Consider the following 6,852-nt stretch of genomic DNA (forward strand, 5'->3'; position numbering starts at 1 on the left):
AATATTACATTACATTACAAGAATTGAAGAAATTGAAAAAAAAATAAAAGAAAATGAAAAGGAAAGTACATGGAGGGATCCTAGTCTAAATACTACAAGATCATCTTCACTTGATCTTGGATTTGATGAACCTCAGATCCATTTTGATCAATTGTTGATCCCTGCACATAAACACAACAAATAGAAGTTATGCCAAGTGGCATAGGTTAGAAAGTAATGAAAAATTGTGGATATGGATCAGCTCTGCCGAGCTGATCATCTCCAAACCAAGTTCAGAGTATCAGGTGCACATACACACAGCCAAACTGCTCACCAGGCAGTGTGCATGCTCAACAGCACACATAGGCCAGTGAGTCATCACAAGCTGCAGACCTTGCTGTCGACCAGAGAGGAAGGAGAAGGCCACATAAAAGCCTCCACAGTAAACCCTAGTCCATATCCATCGACAGGCTTCACAGGGTAAGTCACCAAGAACACAAGAACACATGAACAGCCACTGCTGTTCAATCTGCTAATTCACCACAGTACTGAATCAAGCCACACAAGATTGCAAGGAGGAGCAGGGCAAGCACAAGCTCAATCCTGAAGCAATCCTCTACACCAACAAACAATCTAGGAGCTGGAGTGAGGTATACACCAAATCAACTCCGAGCAAAACCAAGTTTTGCTCATAAATAAGCATACCATGCATCACGAGAACACAGAAGGGTAGAATACCCTGTTTGTATCATCATTTGGCTATCAGCCATATGATGCAAGCAAAACCAGGGTAAAACTATTAGGAATGGATCCAAGGGAACACTGATCAAGCCAACAGAATTAAGAAAAGGACTTAACCAGGGAAATCCAGCAAGGAACTAATCCCTATTTAGCTACCCAGATTTACCTAGCAACACACAGCTAGCAAAGCCATCAGATTAACGGACAGATATATGTCCAGTATGATTTCAACATCAAATGATCTGGCAGTCTATGAAGGACTACCAAGATTAGTGCACAGAAGCATCCATGTGGTAGGAGCAACCATTTCTAAGCAGACAGAGCCTGCTAGGGTCACAACAGCTACCCAATCACATAGGAAATTCACCAAAGCATCACATCATTATCCAGTAGGATTCAGTATGAGCTAGGGTACCCAACCAGTGGTTGGCATCCCTCTAGCTACATCAAATTCATCCTTATGATCATTACTGATAAACAGTTCACATCATTTATCTATCTAGTAAAGCAAGGTATTACAGATAAATGAAACAGTTAAGTAACTAAAGCACCAACATCTTGCCAGTGAACCAATGGACCACTGCAAGCATCAGATGATGCTTGAGCAAGCACCAGCACTGATCTGTGCCACACACATACACATAAATAGGTAACAGTAATGCACAGGCACAGGTAAGCAAACCAATTACCAGCTATTGATGATCACATGATCATATGAGCTTGCCATAGCATGCTAGGGCATGCTAGAGCATCACTAAGCCACAGACCATGGACCAAGTATTTAATTGGCCATAGATAATCAACAAGTGTTTCACAGGCAACCAAATAGATAAATAAATGATTGTATCCAGAAGCACACCCAAGACAGGATGAACCCCTAGATTAAGATATATGAGTAAAGCACTTGGTGCTCATCACTGAATTATGCAGTTAACCAGCAGTAATGCTCATGTTGGAGATATGCCCAAGAGGCAATAATAAATTAGTTATTGTTATATCTTAGTGTTCATGATAAATGTTTACATCCCATGCTATAATTGTATCAACCGAAACATTGGTACATGTGTGTTATGTAAACAACAAGGAGTCCCTAGTAAGCCTCTTGTGTAACTAGCTTGTTGATTAATGGATGATCATGGTTTCGTGATCATGAACATTGGATGTTATTAATAACAAGGTTATGTCATTAGGTGAATGATATAATGGACACACACCCAAATGAGCGTAGCATAAGATCAAGTCATTAAGTTTCATTTGCTATAAGCTTTCGATACATAGTTGCCTAAGTCCTTCGACCATGAGATCATGTAAATCACTTACACCGGAAGGGTACTTTGATTACATCAAACGCCATTGCGTAAATGGGTGGTTATAAAGATGGGATTAAGTATTTGGAAAGTGTGAGTTGAGGCATATGGATCAATAGTGGGATTTGTCCATCCCGATGACGGATAGATATACTCTGGGCCCTCTCGGTGGAATGTCGTCCGATTAGCTTGCAAGCATATGATTGGATCATAAGAGATGACATACCACGGTACGAGTAAAGAGTACTTGTCGGTAACGAGGTTGAACAAGGTATGGAGATACCGATGATCGAACCTCGGATAAGTAAAATATCGCGAGACAAAGGGAATCGGCATCGTATGTAAATGGTTCAATCGATCACTAAGTCATCGTTGAATATGTGGGAGCCATTATGGATCTCCAGATCCCGCTATTGGTTATTGCTCGGAGAGGAGTCTCGACCATGTCTGCATAGTTCGCGAACCGTAGGGTGACGCGCTTAAGGTTCGATGTCGCATAAGTAGATTCGGAATATGAGATGGAGACCGAAGTTTGTTCGGAGTCTCGGATGGGATCCAAGACATCACGAGGAGGTCCGGAATGGTCCGGAGAATAAGATTCATATATGGGAAGTCATTTTCAGGGTTATCGGAAAAGTTCAGGATTTTTCGGTATTGTACCGGAGGTTCTAGAAGGTTCCGGAGGGTACCATAGTGGGGCCCACCTATCCCGGACGACCAACATGGACCGGAGGGGTTGCATAGGCCCACATGGGCTATGCACACCAGCCCCCCCAAGGCCCATGTGGCTGTACCAAGTGGATAAGATCAAATCCCTTGAAAATAGGGACTTAACTTGGGGGGGAAGTCCCCCCCCCCTTGTTTTGGCCGACCCAAAGGCTTGGAGGAGGGGCCAATGCAGCCCCCCCACGCCTATATAAGAGGGAGGGGAGGGCTGGGGCGCAACACATCATTTCCCCAAGCCCTAGCCGCCCCTCTCTCCCTCCTCCTTCTTCCTGCGCAGGCTTGGCGAAGCCTCCGCAGGAATTTCTCCTCCACCTCCACCACCACGCCGTCGTGCTGCTGGGATTCCGAGGGGATCTACCACACCTCCGCTGCCCGCTGGAACGGGGAGAGGATGGGCTTCATCGACACCGTACGCACGACCGAGTACGGAAGTGCTGTCGGATTGCAGCACTGGGGACGATCGTCTACATCAACAACGAGATCTGATCTCGTAGGCTTTGGAAATCTTCAAGGGTTAGTATCGTATCAATCTCGTTGCTCCGATCTTGTAGATTAGATCTTGGGTGTTCCATAGATTAGATCTTGGATTTATTCGTCTTGCGGTAGGAAATTTTTTGTTTTCTATGCTACGAACCCCATCGATGGTATCAGAGCCATGTCTATGCATAGATCTGTTGCACGAGTACAACACAATGGTTTTGTGGGCGGTGATGCTCTTGTTGCTTTAGTTTGTGTACTTTGCATCTTGCGGGATGGTGGGATGAAGCGGCCCGGGCTAACTTTACATGACCGCGTCTCATGAGACTTGCTCCACGCTTGACATGCAACTTGTATTGCATAAGTGGCTTTGCGGGTGTCCGTCTCTCCCACCATAGTGAAGATTGCAATTTGCACTTTCTATTGTCAACACTAGTATCACCGTTGTGGTTCATGTTCGTAGGTAGATTGGATCTTACTCGAAAACCCTAAACCACGTAAAATATGCAAACCAAATTAGAGGCGTCTAACTTGTTTTTGCAGGGTTTGGTGATGTGATATGGCCATGATGTGATGATGATTATATTTGATGTATGAGATGTTCATTGTTGTATTATGGCAACCGGCAGGAGCCTAATGGTTGTCTTTAATTTTTGTTAAGACCTGCGTGTCTATTCATCATGTAATAGCTTTATTTCAAGTAGTTGTTATAGTAGCTATAAGTGATGGACAACCATGAAGCGGTGCCATGGACCTTGGTGCAATGTCGGTGATGATGGAGATCATGCTCATGTGCTTTGGAGATGGAGATCAAAAGCACAAGAAGAAAGGCCATATCATATCACATATTATGAATTCCATGTGATGTTAATCCTTTATGCATCTTATCTTGCTTAGATCGCGACGGTAGCATTATAAGATGATCCCTCACATTAATATCAAGATAATAAAGTGTTCTCCCCTCGTATGCACCGTTGCTACAGTTCATCGTCTCGAAACATCTCGTGATGATCGGATGTGATAGATTCTACGTTCACATACAACGGGTGTAAGCCATGTTGCACACGCGGAAATACTTGGGTTTGCTTGGCGAGCCTAGCATGTACAGACATGGCCTCGGGACAATGGAAACCGAAAGGTTGAACACGAGTCATATGAATGATATGATCAACATGTTGATGTTCACCATTGAAGCTACATCATCTCACGTGATGATCGGTTTTGGTGTAGTGGATTTGGATCGTGTACCACTTAACAACCATGAGGGATGTTGTATTAAGTGGGAGTTCATTAGTAATTAGATTAAAACATGAACTAATTATCATGAACATAGTCTGAATAGTATTTTGAATTAAAGTTTGTAGAATTGGCATCCGTTTTCTACCATACGCTAGTCTTGTAATTGAGATAGAAATACTGTTAAGTCTGACAAGTAACTTTACTGACTGGTACCGTATTGTTAAAGAATCAAGATATGATTAAGTCCCAATGCAAACTTTTAGTAAACCTCACATTGATGATTCAAAGAGCAATGGTTTCAATTAGTACAAAATCAGTGCCCTGGAGACAGCATATCAGTGCCCTGGAACTTGCAAATTGCAAGGATTACACATGGTAATCAAGCCAGGGCAGCCAAATTGAATCCACATGAATGTCTGGCAAGAATAGTAAATAGAACAGAGGCACAGGGAAGGTTCCAAGCCAAATATGCAAGAATCAACTAGCATGTGGCTCTGGAACATGCACAGAACTGTGCACAATCAAGATAGCAAGAATTAAGCCCAGCTAATAGGCAAAATAGGGCAGCACCGTAGCTAGGATTCATGGCAGTAGCTCTAGCAGCAGCAGCACACGCCACACAGCAAGCTAGGCGCTACAGAAGCGTAGCAGCAGCAGCACTTCGTCTAGGCCAGCATCTCCACAGGGAGAAGTCGGCCAGTGGCCGAGCTAGACGAAGAAGAGGAGAAGAGAAGAAGATAGAACAGGTAACAGAGGAGGAAAGAGGAGGAAGAACTTACAGGCGAAGCAGATGAGCACGACCGTGGCGGCACGGTGGCACACGCCGGGCGACGGCGGCGCCAGGCCAAGCCAAGCCTGGTCGCCACACCACCGCAACGCCGGCATCTCCACGGCATCACGACGCCAGGGACGCCGATGAACGGCGGGCCTTCACGGATCCGTGCGGCCGAGGCGCAGATGCGTTGGGGGAGAGTCGAGGTGAACACGAGCGTCAAATTGACGCGGACCACCATGTCCGCTGTCGAGAGGCGGTCCAGATCCGCACCAGATCGTCGCCGATGATGGCCGGAGGCGGCCGGAGCAGGGCGGCGACGGCGGAGGCGATTTCGGTGTCGCGGGAGCCCGAAAGGGGAATTAGGGTTACGGGGTGGAGGACGACGACGCGACTGGGTCGGTTGGACCGAGCCCACTGGGCTGGTCCAACCTAACCAGCTCGGCCGCCCGACAGGTGGGCCCGAGGGGTATTTTGGACATTTCCAAAATACCCATTTAAATGGGAATTTCCAAGAATTTTATAAAATAAAATACAGCTCTAAAAAAATAAGTAAAAATATGAAAATTAATCAGCATAAAATTCTCTATCTAAATAAAATATCAAAGAGAATATTTGAAGACAACTAAAAACAAGTCTTAATTTGATGATTTAAATAATGATTTAAATCACACATATTATTTTCAATAATGAAAATAAGTCCATTAATGCATTTGGACTTTAAAAACACCTTGACAACATTTCAAGGTTGTATTTTACTTTAAATCAAGTATCCCCAAATTATTCTTAGTATTAACCTCTTACATGAAATAATAACGACATCAGAAGGGGGGAACAAACCCTAAAATTGGAATCATGCATAATTGCTTCTTTAACCATTGCCCTTATCGGACAATGATGCTATTTTTCAGAGGCAGAGGACAAGGGTCAGTCCACACCTTCCAACTGCAAAACTTTGCAGTGTTCGGTGCAAGTTCATCACTTGCTCATGTCATTTGAGTATTTTTATCAAATTACTTGCAAAGTATTATGGTTATCACTATTGCACAAAAATCAAAACCACTACTTTCATAACTATGAATATGACTATGTGGTGGGCAATGGAACCATGGATTGTGTTGATATGGTGGAGGTTCCATTGCACGGGTTTATATCCATCTAGGATTAAACAACAAATGTCGCCAGTGATTCTTGTGCCGTAATACCCGTGTTAACCATAAGATCCGGAGTGGGACGGAGTAGTCAAAAGTGTTTCCACCTCTCGTTCATCAACGGATGCGCTTTACCGTAGTACACTTGTAATCCAAGGGGGCAAGCTGGTGAGGCTGGGGAGTCCTAAGTCCCCACGGCATAGTCCGTAGTACACTTGTCGCCCGAAGGAGCAAGATGGTGAGGCCGGGGAGTCCTAAGTCCCCACGGTATTGCGGTCTAGGATGGGTTGCAGCTACCGGCGTAGGAGTGTATGGTGGAGCCCAACGACTTGTTGTCGTGGTCGGGGTCCACCTTGAAATCTACAGGAATAATGGGACCGACGTGGACCCAGGGTCGGGGCATGGAACAAAGGGTGGGTGTTCGAGGTAGCGGAGGAACATGATTGGCTAGACCTTATAC

This window comes from Lolium rigidum, chromosome 3 (assembly GCF_022539505.1).
Source record: "Lolium rigidum isolate FL_2022 chromosome 3, APGP_CSIRO_Lrig_0.1, whole genome shotgun sequence".
NCBI classification, from domain to species: domain Eukaryota; kingdom Viridiplantae; phylum Streptophyta; class Magnoliopsida; order Poales; family Poaceae; genus Lolium; species Lolium rigidum.